The following is a 16,744-nucleotide window of genomic DNA, read 5'->3' on the forward strand; positions in this document are numbered from 1 at the left end:
TCCCTTCTTGAATTATTTTGGGTGAAAGAGGAAAAGGTATGCAAGTAAATAATATAATAAATGTAACCAATGAGTAGAAATCAATTTTTTGTTTTCACGAGGGTGAGGGTGAAAATGTGGGAGTGATTTGTATAAAGGAAAAATATAAGGTTAGAGTATGTACATATTGGCAAAAAATATACTTATGGTGTAAGAGGATGAAAGAAGGCATACACAGGTTTAATAAAACACACACCTAAGTATAAATATTTAAATAAAATACTAGAATAATTATAAAAATCTCTATATTTAGGCCATATATATAATGAAATATTTACACACAAATGGGCCATAATATATTTTATTTTATTTATTTTATTTATTTTTTTGACTCAATTAGCCCAGTGACTAGCTACCTGAGGATTTTAAGAAGATATGGGAAAAGCCCCCTAACTCGCACACGCCTATTTACAGTGAAATGGTAGGGATAGCCATAGTGTTTGGGTGAATTTGGTAGGGTGAGGTAGCTTACTATGGCAATTATGGAAAGCCGAAAAACGGCTATCATTATCCTCTCCCTTAGATAATGGTACATTCATGTACCATTTATCCGGTCATACAACATGTAGATTGTGTAACGTCTGTCTTTGTCTGCTCTCATCTTTGAAGAACCTTTGTTGTATGATTAAAAAACCTTGTGTGATATGAAAGGTTCTCGAGCCAATAGCATGATGAAATGAAGTGACGGAGTAAACCTCCTCCATCGAGAAAGTTTCCATAAGCACCCCCCAATATCAAAGATCTTGAAATATCTTTCCCAAAGCGAGATGTATGGTATGGAATCACTTACTGATTTTGATTGAAGAAACTTGCAGAGTTTACTGTTGTCCATCATTGCATCTATCACTATGAATGTGATATAAAAGATTGGTTGTTCTTCCTCTTGTGTAAAGTTGATGTATCTGCTACGATCTTCAAGATCTTGTATAAGCAAATTCCTGAACTGTAGCTCATAAATTTCATTCAACCTGGGTAGGCTCATCAAGTAAAAAATTCTATGACCTTTATGACTTAGGAAAGCTTGATCCATGCTTCCAGCTGCTATTGGAAGATATTGCAGATAGTTTACCACATAAGTAGATAATAGATGAAGGTTTCTATTACTTCCAACACATTGGAAGAGAATAGATTTTGGTACTGATTGATGAAATATCCACATGCAACAATCAACAAGTTTTTCATCTATGATGAATACCAGAAGAATCACAATGTGCGACCTCCATACAACAAAGAACCAAGTGAAGAATATTTGGAAACATCCGTTTATCACCAAGTATTCATGTCCTCTTCCACTTAAGAAGGTATGGTGTCCCCGATGAAAGGTATATGTGAAGAGAGAAGAAGTTGACCTTGAAGAGGTGAAACCCAATGTGAAGATGATTGGGGCTTCAAAAGCTTGGATTTTCTTGCTAAGAGATTGTCCCATGAATGAAGAGCCACCCACTAAAACACCATTGGAGAGAATGATACCCTTCTGATAGTTTCCTTTTATGATTTTATTTTTTACTACTCTCCCATGTTCTTCATCCCCTTCGAAGCCCCCCCTTTGGCAAGGTTGTAACTCCTCACATTGTACCACCTCAAAGGTTGATGGAATACTGTTTGATTTTGTGAAACATTTGGCTTCTTGCATGATAGGTTCCTTTATGCTTAACATACATGGGTCATACCAATGCTTTTCAACATCCTCAAACACTTCTTGAAGATTATACTCACATGGATTCAACTCACACTCTTCTACTTTGTTTTGGAGTTGGCATTCCATATACACAATCATCTCTTTATGATCAATGTGGTCTATGATCTCTCCACCTATGATTTCATCTTCTTCTTCACTCTCTTCTTTTAGACAAGATACACTCTCAGAACATTCCATAAGATCAAGGGTACCTTCAAGTTCTTCATTCTCCATAGATTCATGTTGCACAAAAGATTCGTCTGCTCGGACTAGAAATTGATCCTCCGCCAAAAGGTTGGATGTATCCATTATTGAATCATCAATGCCATTTGAGATATCTTGTGTCGATTTTTGCATACTTGTGATAAAGGTAGAAGAAAGAGATTCCACATTTGAATCTTGGCCACACACTTTAGAACTTGAATAATCAGTTGGCATGTAAGTAACTTCTTCAACATTTGTCGGAGTAGAAGGAGACAAGTATGGCAAAGGAGATGACTCCTTGATAGAAACACTTTCATAATGGTTGGTTCTTCCAGCATGATGGAAACCATTTTTGATGTAGAAGTACTTGTGAAACTTCCTTCGGGCAATAGTGACCGCTTCTTCAAAGGTAGAGGGTCCACTACAAGTAACCTTAGTCTTTAGGAAAGGAGACAAATCCGAAATAAATTGATCCATTTTTACATAATCTGGAAATGTAGAACTAAATCCACATCCTTCCCATTGACGAGAAAAAATATCCTCATAAGCATAGTAGTCTTCACCATGTTGTTGAAGTCTCCGTAGTGAAGCCCATGCTTTCTCCGTTGTTGGAACTTTAGAGAATCTGGACTTCAAAGCTTTGGAAATTTGGGTATACCCATCTTCAATCTGAGAAGACATATTCCAAAACCATTGCTCAGCGTTGCCTCTAAGGCATAGCAATAGAAAATCCCCTTTTTCAATGTCATCCCTTTTACCAAGGATACGACAAACCATTCTAAAATCAACAAGAAAATCATCAACATCTTCTTCTAGATTCCCGAAGAAGATTGGGATATCCTCAAAGGTATAGCGTGTCATAGTCTCTCAATGCTAGAACCACACAAAGATTAGTTCCAAACAATCATTTTCTCTCATGACATCAACTAACTACACAAAGTTTTGAAAGGTCTTTCAACATGAATTTTAGATTCTTATGTGAATTTTTTTTTTTCCTTTCTTATGTTATGCTAATCCAAACCATATTCTAGATCAATTTTTGTTGCCTTGAAATTAAACTCGGTCATACAAGTTTTCATGATTCATATAATCTACTTGATTATGCTAAAATTCAAGCATTCATGCAATACAACAACAATAAGCACAAAGTCAGTCCTCAGTGGGGGCACCAAAATTGACGTGGTCCGGGGCGGGCAACAAGAGAGGCGACCTCTAAACACCCCTCAAGGCTCCCGTGCTGCTCAATTGGGGCTGGGGCAACCACAAGCACAACAAAACAACAAACCCACATCCAAACCCAAACAAGATAGGGGCACCACCTAGTTATGGTATGCGAACTAGGACGCAAGAGAGATTTTGGCACAACCAAGAAGATGCACCACACAACACACACAAGCAACCTCACACCAAGACACGCACAAAATGGACCAGAGAGAGCTAGAGCAAAGGGAAGAGAGAGAGGAATGGATCTTGCGTAATACCTTATTTGTGACTTGCAAATGGATATGGTTCGTTATGATGCTATCGTAGAACTTGTACAAAACTCACTCAATGCTTAGTGATTGCTAAACATTGCCAAAACACACACACTGTCTTAGGGTGTGGGAGACCTCTCACCACAATACCCTCTTACAATGGACACAAAACTGGCAATGATAAACACACTACAACACTTTCTAAGATCAAGATTAACCGATAAAAACTCAAATACACAAGTCACCTTGAATTCACCAAACCGTATTGCACAAATGGAAGGACGAAGATTTGAACGTCGAATCACGCCTTTGATGCACCAAACCTCAATTTATTGATGATGAAGGAGCATATACAATAGTGGTTTGGAGATTTGAGGAACTCACGCTCTCTCACTTGCAATGTGTAGCTTGAAGGCTTCTCTCACACCAACAGTGACTCTCACAAGTGGTTGCTACACCTAAGTCTCTCCTCACGCATAGAGTGTTGGGGTGCTATGTGAGATGTTGGAGGTTGTTTTACAAGAAGGAAAAATATAAGGTTAGAGTATGTACATATTGGCAAAAAATATACTTATGGTGTAAGAGGATGAAAGAAGGCATACACAGGTTTAGTAAAACACACACCTAAGTATAAATATTTAAATAAAATACCAGAATAATTATAAAAATCTCTATATTTAGGCCATATATATAATGCAATATTTACACACAAATGGGCCATAATATATTTTATTTTATTTATTTTATTTATTTTTTTGACTCAACTAGCCCAGTGACTAGCTACCTGAGGATTTTAAGAAGATATGGGAAAAGCCCCCTAACTCGCACACGCCTATTTACAGTGAAATGGTAGGGATAGCCATAGTGTTTGGGTGAATTTGGTAGGGTGAGGTAGCTTACTATGGCAATTATGGAAAGCCGAAAAACGGCTATCACTAAGAAGAGCAAATACCAAGAGGGGTCGACCAAGAGAGAGAGGGGCTGATTTTTCAAGGGAATTATCCACACACACACACACATGAGATCATTTGTAGAGTAAGAAGACTCTCTCTCTCTCTTCTCAAGCTTTAATGGAAAGCTTATCACCTACTTCAAGCTTGTGAGAAGGGAGGCCTACACCAACAAACTCTTGGCTTCGTGATGCAAATCCAACCAAGAGCCAAGCTTCAATGCATGCTCACCTACTTTACCATGCTAATTACTAAGCTAAGCTATGCTAATATGAATGATTATGTGATGAGATGTACATCTTCCTTGTAAGACTACTCCTTCCTCCTCTCAATCTACTCTCATACCCCGCTAGCTCTCACCATCTTCGAAGGTGTGTGAGGTCTTGGGTCTGAGACCGTGAGGGAATTGATGTTGTGTGTGATAAGTGTTTTGCTTAGTGCTTGAAGTTTCCATCTTCAATGCACTAGCTAGTATTGAAGAAACACAAAGAATTGTATTGTGATATGTCTCTCTTGATGGGAGAAACCATAATACAAACCCCTTTGGCGAGGGACCCGGATCCATCCAAATTTGGTCCTCAATTTTTGTCAATTGCTTAATTTGTCTCTCTTTTGAAGTATTGTTCATGATATCTAACTAGGTGTTATGCTTTTTGTCGCTCTCTCCACCCAAGCACTCTTGTTATTCTCATTAGGAATGAGTCCTACCGTCTGGCGAGCGAATATTTCCGAGCAAGGAGAAAATCGAGCGAACAATGAGAGAGAGAGAGAGAGAGAGAGAGAGAGAGAGAGAGAGAGAGAGAGAGAGAGAGAGAGAGAGAGAGAGAGAGAGATGTGTCTAGTTGGATGAGTGAATACCGCTTGATTTGAATTTCTATTTTTAACACTAGAATGGTAACATGACACTTTTATGTCCTTGGACACTTTTGTGTCCTATTAAGTGACCATTTTGCTTGAATTATTTGAAGAGTATGAAAACGAATTTTTAGGTGCTATATATCCACAAAGTTGCCTTATGAGCTGAAAAAAACTTAGCATTTTTTTTTTAGTATCGATCTCACCATTAACCTTACTCTTGCACAACATTTTTGAACCTAAACTGTGTGAAAAAACGGGTCCTGTTTTTGGCTTTTTTTCAATTTTGGCAACTATACCACTATAAACTTCATGTTTGTGAGGTTTACATGGCTAGAGGTTAGGCCTTCATAGTTCTCAACATGTTTTGATGCTTGTAGGGAGAGCTAAGTGTTAAAATTGAAAGTTATGACCAATTTACAAGAATTGCATAATCCTGTTTTTTGGCCAAAATTAGCACTTTTATGATTTTTTTGGTGGCTTTATTGATATCCAAATTCAATTTTGATTGTGTAGGTGTAATGTATAACATAAAACTAATCTTCCTTGAGTTTTGGGGGACCTAATATGCTATATAGCATAGTATATGATGATGGTTGAGTTTTTTTATTGCTGAAGAATACGATACATTTTAGAGTAGCAAGTATAACTTTCTCAATATTGCTAGTTTCTTAGGCCAATTGTGTGTATTTTGTAGGTAGTAACCATATCTAATCATCTACTAGAAACTTGGCTAGATATTGAGTAGTTTCTATGGATTTCTAGAGGTCATAATGCTAAACCCAGTTTTTTCATGTTTACTGTATTTAGCACTTTATCATTGCCCCCAAGGTTCCAATTGTAAGAGATCCATTATCCTTTTGACATGCTCCATGTCTCCTTTTGAATCCAGAGTCCCAAAGGGAACTAAGAAAACATGTATATAGTATCTCTATTGAGCGTGACTATAGAAACTTTGATGATAGGTCCGCAGAATGGCAAAAATGCAACTTTTTTGTACCTTTTTTTTTGCCCAGAAAAACACTAGTGAGGTAAAAGCAACCATATGTTTTGGTCACCAACCCATTGAAGTTAACGGGGCATTTTATCTCATGTCCTACAAAAATCTCCACTCTTATTTATATGCAATCAACCGTAAGAAATTGTTGTTTTGGGAAAAATACACTGGTCCATCAACTTTGGAAGCTTGTAGTGACCAAGGGATGAGAAAAATGACAAGTTTCTCATTTTTTCCATATGTAGTAGTTATTGAACTATAAGATCATGAAAGGATTTTTCAAAATGAGTGGATCTACTATGGTTTTGGAATTTTTTCCCAAAACCCTGAAAGGACACTTTTATGTCCTGTTAGGTTACCGTTCTAGTGTTAAGGATAAGTAAGTGGATACCAAGACTCTCTGCATCAACAATATTTCTTGCCCGCTCTTGCTATCAGCTTTTGATCCTTTTCAAGTAGGCTTCCCACATAATCTTCATAATTTGAGACACCTATATGCAAGAAATTTATAAGCTCATCTTGCACATGCATGAAAATGAGAGACTTTGTGTTTATGACATAGCCTAGACCATCAATTTATCTAAGCCAACATGAAAGCGATCTATTCAGTTAAAATACAAATTTTTTAGAGCTTAACCCTGGAATATTGTTAGGCACGCAACAACCTACATGCGCATATGAATTGCATAACATTATTAAAAAAAATCATTCCTTTCTATTACTTGTAGGTATACATGCCAACACGGATGGGTACATGCAATGAAAGGTGGAAAAATGGGAACTAGCTTTGGTTTTTGGGTGAAGAGGATTTGGCAACATGGGTGGCTACATGAAATTATTTGTGAGAAAATCATGCCAATGATGCCATACAAGGTCAACTTAAGTCATTAAAATTAGGTCTCATTTGTAGCTTTTGGTGTGTCAATCGATTAATATCCCTCTATTGCTATTTATTTAGTGTAAGTGCCGCAATGATGCTTGCAATGGTTGTGTCTCTAGCCATTAGCTAAGTTGACATTGTGGGGTACAAATAAAGTCTTAGTAAGCAAGTACATTAGAATGGCAACAAGACATCTATCATCATTCAAATGATGTGAATGAAAGATTGTGCGCCATGTCACATATGTCTTCTCCTTGGATCACATGTCCAATTTTACGTTTGTGCACAACTTGCGGTAGGAAGATACATTGCAAGAAAAGTTTATTGTTCAGGGCAACCTCTTCAAGAAGAAAAAGACGTTCCTTTTATTAGAGGCAATAACGACACTTAAATGTCTTGAACTTTAGATCACGAGGAGGCATCGTGAACACTTTATAGTCAGATGAGACCTTCATTTTCTTCAGCTCATAGTCCATGTGTGTTAGCAAGGTGTTCAACTTTCCTTGTGAGAGTACCCACATGTGACAAGAAAATTATTTGGTACATAATGGAAGTGTCTGTAGCCATCTGTGCCGGTGCGGATGGCTACATGCAAGTTTCTAATGGAAATCTTTACTTGTGAGTTTCTACAGGTAGCTAGTGGGGGTGTTTCATTTGCCTTGTATGAGCACCACATGTAGCAAGGTAATTATTTGGTGCATAATGGAATTGCCTATAGCCATACGCGCCAGTGTGGAATGGAATTATGAAAATATTTACCCGGTCACTGCTGCAAACATTGGCACGATCGTTCAAAAAATGAAGGGAAATTTACCAAAATACCCCTCTAATTTGTGGAAATTCCCAACATACCCTTGTATGTATTTTAGTTGGATTGTTTATGATTTCATAATCTTTATTCTTTTTTGGCAATGGAGATCCGTTTTTAGTGCTTAGCATGTAATCTCTCACACACCCTCCCAAAAAAAGACAATTATGTCTAAAAATAATGAAGAAATTTATTTCCAAAACCTACATAACTAGCTCAAATTATAGTTAAAGTATCTTGTATTGATTGAAAATCAATCTTCTTATGAAAAGCTACAAATTTTTTTATCCTTGGATAAAATTACTCTCACAACTAGGGTATTTTGGGAGTTTTGGAAAATTTGAAGGGCATTTTGGACATCATGACAAAATGTGAGGGATATATTGGGAATTTTTTAAATTTAAAAGGTATCTTGGGAATTTCCACAAATTAGGACCCTGTCAAATGAGAGCGGACGGACAAGGCAAAGTGCGAGCGGGTCCAATAAAAACCAGTGCAATGAGCTTTTTCTGTCACACTCTGCGGTGGATATGGTGTTGCCAAGCTGAGTTGTAATTCCAACTCATACCCATCACCCCCTTCTTTATGTCCGAGGGGTAGCCCTCGCCTACATCTGCCCATGCAATATTTCTTGAATTTTGATTGGAGCAGATTGACCTGCACATGCACTTGTTCCACCGCTTTGTCTAACTCGCCTGCAGACTCTCGTGAGCGACTTGCTTTGGGTGGCACGGTTAGACTGTGCCACCTCACACATGCCGCCGGTCATGTGTGGCACAGACCTTAGAGGGGTATTTTGGTAATTATCCCAAAAATGAACTGCCTATAGCCGTCCATGCCGGCATGGATGGCTACAAGTAGTTTCACATCAATGTTTCTTGCCTATTCCCATGCTACATCATTCAAAAAATGAATTGCTTATAGCCATCCACACTGGCGTGGATGGCTACAGGTAGTTTAGCGTCAGTGTTTCTTACCTAATCCCATGCTTCACTGCAATGGCAAAAGGCTAGGGCTTTCCAACAACTTGCTGCGAGTGAAGCCGCTTTTCTCCATAGCAGCGGCAGTGGTCCCCATTGTCGAGATGCATTCCACGTACTCTCTATCGATAGAATTAGAGCCAGGGCCTAAGTATGTGCCCATTAAAGAGAGGAGATCCTACCTTGCCCGCCTGCAGAGTTCGAAAATCGCCTGTCCTAATTGCGGTAGAGGCTATTCTTCTGAAGTAGTTGGCTGGTCCTGCAGGATCGGTGTGACTTGAAATGCCAGGGATGTCACCAAAAAAGGAGTAGGAGCCCGCAGCAGAGGCATTGCAAAAAATCTAGTAGCTTCCATAGCACCGATAGCAAAGGCAACGAGGCCGCTTCATGCTGATATTTTATTCAAGTTTATAGCTTGAGCGGCTTGTCGATCAATGCGACCATAAATCCCATCGTTCAGCCCCTCACTCCCAAAATCAATCTGATATGCAGCTACCAAAGATTGGCGAGCGATTGAGCCTTTTTTTCCCATAATTTTTGTGTTCTCTCTAGAGTTTTCCGACTCTCTTGCCTTACGATATGCTTGCACCTGATCTTGAGTTTGAGTTCCATCACCCTCATTGGCTCAACCAGTAATATAGCAAAAAAGAAGTGACACGAGAGTGTGCATCATAATCACTACATGATTCCAAATTTGATGTATCCATAATCCTATGGTTGCTTGCATTTGCAGCAGATGAGTTGGGTAACCATTCAAGTCCTCCATGGACTCACTAGTAGAGGAGCCTTTTCCTGCATGACCAGTAGCCAGAGATGTTTTGATTTCAATCCTTGTAACCAAAGGTGTTTTGTCATTCGAGGTCTCTGCCAATGATCATCAGCCCTACGAGATTTTTCCGGAAAGGGTACAACTGATGTAGCTTCAAACAACCTACTAGGAGGCATGGCTGAATGGTACCTCATCAGAACTCTAGCAATAGAACTTGGAAGGCCGACACTATCAAGAGTCCCTCGTGAAATGTTCACTGAAGACCAGAAAGGCGGACAAGGTCAAGCTTCTAGCTTCTTTTGAAAATTTGAGAGAGAGAGAGAGAGAGGGAGAGAGAGAGAGAGAGAGGGTCAAGAGGAGCAATTGTCGAACTTGACCTCTTCCCTCCCATCTATGGTTTTCTCGAGCAGGGATCGCCCTCCGCAATGACGGAAAGGAAAGGAGAGCGCGTCAGAATTTATGTGCAGGGGATTATCCTGGGATACAAGAGGGGGAAATCTAATCAGTATCATAGTACTTCTCTCCTAAAAATTGAGGGTGTTAATACAATAGAAGAAGTGAATTGGTACCTTGGAAAGAGGATTGCGTATGTCTACAAGGCTAAGACGAAGAAGAACGGGAAATTTACCGATCAAATTGGGGTAGAGTGACGAAGCCTCATGGAAATAGTGGTGTTGTACAAGCAAAATTCAGGAAACATTTACCACCCAGCTCATTGGGTGGAAGGGTTCGCGTCTTTATGTATCCAAGCCAAATCTGAGGGGCCAAGGAAGCCTGGCTGGAGAGAACGACTCTCCAACATGCTTCATCAAAACTCTTTTATTAGGCTTGCAGCCTATTTTCTCGCAACTGCTATTGTAGAAGTGTTATGGTTATTCGACCCTGGGGTATGATAACCAGTGAAAGACAATTGACTTTTGTTAATGTTGCGGGATCTTAGTCAGTTACGACCGGATTACCTCCAATGAGTTTGTTCTTTTTTGTGAAACTAGCAAATGTCAAAACTCTTCTAGGAAAATTTTGAATCGTGTCTGGTTATCCATCATTTTATGACGTTTATATAACTGGCGCTTTGGCTTTGTGTTTTACCTCGATACTGAAAAAGAATTTGAAATCTACAACGTTACATTCTGTTTCAAAAGAGAGGGAGAGAGAGAGAGAGAGAGAGAGAGAGAGAGAGAGAGAGAGAGAGAGAGAGAGACTATTCGATTGAGGCGAATAGTGAGTGTCACCTCGGGTGAAGTCCATGGTTTCTATCAAGGTGCAGAAGTGCCTGGTAGCCAACATTCTCAAATGTGCAATGGCCCAATCCCAATGAGGTCAATGAGATTTCCATCGCCAATTCACCTTCAGTATGGCAGGACATCACCAAGATCATCAAAGATGGTTTTGTAATTTCAAAACTAATCAATGTTTACTATAAGCCAAGGATGAAGTTAGGTTCCATCCAAGGTCTTGTGGCTGAGATGCATGTGTGTTCTACGTTGACTTCTTTGTGGAGAGTATCCACACATCAAAGGCTAAAAAGGCATGCAAGAATACATTTTCAAATCAATTTGAATCTCAGAAAGCCCAAGGAAAGGCTATTTGTTAGAGGAAGGGTTCAAGAAGGTAAGAGCTATTAGTGTTGAAACTGCTCTAGTTATAATCGCGTTTAGCAAGACCACAAAGATATCCAAGAACTAAGAGATATTTTTTAGGACATGAAATTTGTAGGGATTTTACATTCATACTCGCATGTGTCTATCATCAATGCAAATGACATTTGAGTCTTTGACTACGAGGAGGGAGAGGCGGGGGGGGGGGGGGGGAGAGAGAGAGAGAGAGAGAGAGAGAGAGAGAGAGAGAGAGAGAGAGAGAGAGAGATAGAGAGAGAGAGAGAGATAAGAAGAAGAAGAAGAAGAAGATAATTTTAACATCGTAGAAACTATTCCAAGGGACCTTAAAGATATATCCGACGAGGAGAGTAGAGAGAGAGAGAGAGAGAGAGAGAGAGAGAGAGAGAGAGAGAGAGAGAGAGAGGACATGTTAGAGTTCAAAGCTTTCTAGTGGCGAAAGGGAGCCCACACTCCTTTAGTCTAGCAGTGAGCTCTTGTATCAACCCTTTATTAGTCTTTAAATTTTTCCTCTAGTGTTAAGGTCTAGCTATAGAGTAGCTTCAATTTGGGGAAAAAGTTATTCTTTGAAATAATTGAAGCATGCCTCTTGATCATGAGGGTATGCTATTAGTAGACTGCCATAAGAGCATGGTCACATGATTCACGGGCTTTGTAGTTGTGAGCATAGTAGAACTATGTTAGGGGCCTCAAGCACCATGCGAAAATCAACATACTTACAATATTAACCCCTTCCTTACTTTGATGAGGATGGTTGCAAGCAACTATTAGCACATATGGACCAGGAAAAGCTGAGAAGGTAGTGGGGATTAGATGCTATCACCTATATTATGCACACAGCTGACCTCCATGTGGTGATTGATGTAGGAAAATGTGATTTTAGTTATTATGCTTGAACACGACATGGAGAACTGCTTCCCTTTGTAATTAATGCTAGGCATTATCACCTTAGTTATCATTTATGAATAACTAGGTGATCTCACTTTACCATCACCTAAACAACCATCGCCAAAAAAGACTTCCATTAACCCAAAGAAAAATGAAGGTTGTGTGCACAAATTTTGTATGGGTGGTATGGAAGGATGCTCCACTATGATGCATCACTATGTGCCATCTATGGACTTTAGAATTTCCCCTTCAGAGTCATATAACTCTCTCTTTGCAAAAGTTTCACTTTAAGTGATCACAAGCTTCTCTATAATAGACACTAGTACCTTCCATCCCTTTAATCCTCTTCCTAGCCATGAGGTTATGTTGATGCTAGAATGTAGAATATTTGAGATCAAGGTTATTCTTTGAAAGAGAATTTTAAGCCTATGGGAGACCATGTATATTTGCATCCATTGACATTTTGGAAGCACAAGTGACGCTTGGAGGTTGTAAATATAGATGATGGAGAAGATCCATATGTGAAGTTGAAAATCATAAAGATGTACGTTTGAATATGCTTTCTTGCTTGATCATGATCTGCATCAATTTTACAACATAGATATGTTCAAGGTGCTTTGCTAGATGTCGCTCGATTTTGTATTATCTCGGAAACACTGCTTGGAGTTTGGGATTCCTCATTAGGAATCTAATGAAATGCTCACTATGTTCATGCTATTTTCCCCTACACACAAGTTACTAGGCCATTAAATGTTACAGATTTCACACATTCTGCTATTGTTGCATTCTCTATTAATGTTTGATTCACAGTTAGATAGCCACTAATCTTGTTTTGTTATGATCAATCATAAATGTGAGCGCATACACGGTATTCCAAGTCTATAGAATCGTTGCGAGAGAGGCATAGCCACCAATAGCACTGAAACGGGCGATGGTGATGGCGAGGTTTCCAGGCGTCACTCTTGCCACGGGTGACACTGGCCAAGACAATATTGCCTCTAGGTTCGATTGCATAGACAATAATCAAAGGGTCTACTCACAACAAAACAAACATTCTTCTCCCTGTAAAGTGTCACCATTAGCAAACTAAAGTTACAGGCCACGATTGCAAACTAAGTTGAAACATTAAACTATCAATAAAACTACTCTGTGATACTCACTTTTCTAGGACTCTACACTCATCAAGGAAAGTCATAATTGAAAACCACCAACGCAGTTGCCAAAAGGCTAGCATCACACTATCTTATGGGATGCTACCATGAAAGGACTTTGTGGTAGACTGATGGGGGGAAATAATATAACGAGTACTATCATATTTATTACAAAAGACAACAAGTATTTTTGCAATCTTCATAGCAATATTGATAGTTCTTGTTGATGCATGGATAAAAACACAATTGTCTTAAAAGCTTTAAAAGGAGAATAGAGTTGCAAATATAAAGTAGCTTCTTATTTGAAGATCACTACCTTTGTAAGCAAGAAGAAAAAAGATGGATCATATATGTCTCTAGGTTCTTCATATACAATCATCAAAGGGTCTACTCACAACAAAACGAACCATCTTCTGCTTGTATAGTGTCACCATTAGCAAACTAATATTACAGGCCACGATTGCAAACTAATTTGATACATTAAATTGTCAATAAAACTACTTTGCACTCATCAATGAAGTTCATAATTGAAAACCACCAACGCAGATGCCAAAAGGCTAGCATCACACTTTCTTATAAGATGCTACCATGAAAGGACTTTGTGGTAGACAATTGGAGGGGAGATCTTCACGTAAAGGAAAAGAAACTTTTCAAGATTGACTTTGCATGGCTTGAATACTTAAGTTTAAGACAAGCAAAGGAGCTAGCTTGGTTGGTTGAGCACCTGACCAGTACCACCCTGGTCTTGAGTTGGATTTCCTTCAATTTACACCATAATTGGCATACCTATCGATTGCACTATTTATTGCCAAGCGGCAGAAAGCTCGTCAAGAATTTCTTTTGAAGGTTCACATAGCAACCAAAGCATTTCCAAGCACGACCACCTGTTCTCCACAGTTCCTTGTCTAGCACAAGACGTTTTAGAAGGAGTTTCGTAAGAGAAAACACCATGGTTTCTCACATTATCTCCCTCTCTCAAGTAGGGAAGAAATTTGGGAGATCTTTTTTCATGTGTAATGGAGAGGTGGATGTGGAAAATCCAATTCCCATGAGAAAATCATCATGTCATAGTAGTCCCTTTGAGGTAAACTCAAGGGATAGTTTTCCCTAAGTTAAAAGTGGGATTGACAAATGGAAAATCTTGTAAGTCCCCCTTTGAGGGAAACTTCTCCCTAATGTAAAAGTGGGAATGTCAAGTTTACCTATACATATGTAAGTGGGAAATTATTTCCTTCAAGGGAGTATTTATTTCGTTTCCCTTTTAGAATATCTTAGTTTTCCTATTCCTAAAAGAGACTTTTCCATTATATCAAGGTTTTTTTATTGAGATCAAACATTTTTCCTTTAATGTATGAAGTCACATTCTTAGTTAACAATAGCATGTGTCGTAACAAATTAAGAAACATAATCATTGCATTATATGGAGCAACTCAATAGTCATGCATTTTTAGTATTCATGGTAAATGAATCTCACATAATAAGTGAAATTGAGAAATAATATAACAAGTACTATTCATATTTGTCGCTAGCTCGAGTAGTTCTTTCTTGAAAATGATGTTTGCAATTACTCTTTTTAGTAGGTTTTGATAACTTGAAGCATACTCATTCCTTAAATTGTGCTTTAAACTATAGAATTATGGAATGACTTATGGAATGCTAAACCTTATTGAAAATTGTAATTAGAAGGCCTTTAACTTTACCAAACAGAAATGGGTATCTAATATGGAAGCATGAGATAGAATGTTATAATTCTTTGAGCTAAAAGAACTAATCACACGTCTTGGTTGAGCCTCTTAGCCTAAGCACATGCATATCAAAGGATAGTTTCACAAAAGAATACACTTTAATTTAGCTACACCAAATCGGAGGAACATCATTAACTCAAAAGCATATTGACAAAACAATTTTTTTAAAAAAAACATTTTTGTGCTAATTCTTTGGTACATAGCAAACATGCATATTCCTTGAATGCCACTCTATGGTGAAAGGCTGCTTTCCAAGGGATTGTTTCACATCAAATAAGTGCTAATATATTGAATTTGTCAAGAGAAATAATGATTCTATCATCTATCATTTTTCTTTTGATGGATAACAATTATGGATATGCACAACAAGAAAGTAGATGATAGTTGAACCTTACATGTAAGGTATACATAAAATATTAAAATCTCAGACAAGAGCACAATTTGTTATATATACCAAGGTAGCACAAGCATCAAGAAATGAAGACCATAATACACACCATTTGAAACTTAGAATACCATTCATGGGGTGTTGCCATAATAGGAAAACCCTTCTAACAAAAAGCAAAAAGTGTCTTCATACATAATCAATAAGGACTTCTCCTTGGTGTATTTTACACCTCTACCTTCTACTCATCCCTACTCTTAGTAGATGGTTTCAAAGAGTAGGTCACCCATGTTGCATAGCAACACAAAAGATGCAAAGGATTCAATTTGCCAGTGCAATCCTCAAAGTACTCCATGTTGCTACCTCTTAACCCCTTATTTTGTCAAGCTTCCCATACATGTCATTGACATCATTTTTTGCCATACCTTGCAAGGCGATGCATTCCATCTCCTCAATCTCTATGTTAAGTGGTTCAATTTTCTACATAAAACAATGCAAGGCCAACTTATGGATTAAAAATCAAGTCATTTGTTGAAATGCACTAAATTGAATTTTCTCACTTGACTAAAAATTCATACCTCTACTTGCTTGTTTCGGGGTTGAGTGTTTATCATCTTAGCATACTTTGTTTCTTTCCCTAGCCTCTTGCTTTTGGGTGTTTTTTGTTTTCCTTGGATTGGTTAGAGTAGTCAATAAATAAGATAGCCACTTTACTATTATCTAAGTTAATGACAAAAAAATATTCACTTTGTCACAAATTGTGTCATTGTATCGTGAGGGCTTTCCTATTAGCCTCGATGACCTTCAACTTTAAATATTACTCATAGTTTCAATGGACATGTAGTTTTGTGTTAAAAGAGATAAGACAATGAATAGAATTAAAATCTATGTATAGGAGGAGAGGCATTTGCCTCAAAAAGCCCATTATTTTGCACTTCCTTCAATACCTAGCAAAATCTTATGTTAAAAATGGCTTACAATGAGCTTATGAAAACTTTCATGTGCTTGAATTATCTACCTTTTTCTTCTTTGGAAGATTGAAGTTTATCATTTTGTCTTTCCTACTCTTATCCTTCTTTGACTCCTAAAACCAAAATGAAAAAATAAGGCAAAGATTCTAGAATCCTCTAAGTGTTTATTGAAAGGTGACTCATGCCCATCTTGTTGATCCTAGCAAATTTGTTGTGAATTTTTTTTTCATCTTTCAAAGGAGCCATCTCCCATGAGTCAACTCCATTCCCAATCTCTTGCTTATTGTTATCTTCTTTGCTTATATTGTCATCAACAACTATGGGCTGATTTTCTTCTTCATCTATGTCCTCAA

At 38.1% G+C, this 16,744-nt stretch overlaps 1 pseudogene; it reads left to right on the forward strand.

Moving 5' to 3' along the window:
- The first annotated feature begins 10,060 nt into the window (after nucleotides 1-10,060).
- LOC147450553 (large ribosomal subunit protein eL33z pseudogene) lies at nucleotides 10,061-10,395 on the forward strand (annotated as a pseudogene).
- The last annotated feature ends 6,349 nt before the right edge of the window (nucleotides 10,396-16,744 follow it).

The sequence above is a fragment of the Adiantum capillus-veneris genome, chromosome 9 (genome assembly GCF_014529385.1).
Source record: "Adiantum capillus-veneris isolate H3 chromosome 9, ASM1452938v2, whole genome shotgun sequence".
Lineage (NCBI taxonomy): Eukaryota > Viridiplantae > Streptophyta > Polypodiopsida > Polypodiales > Pteridaceae > Adiantum > Adiantum capillus-veneris.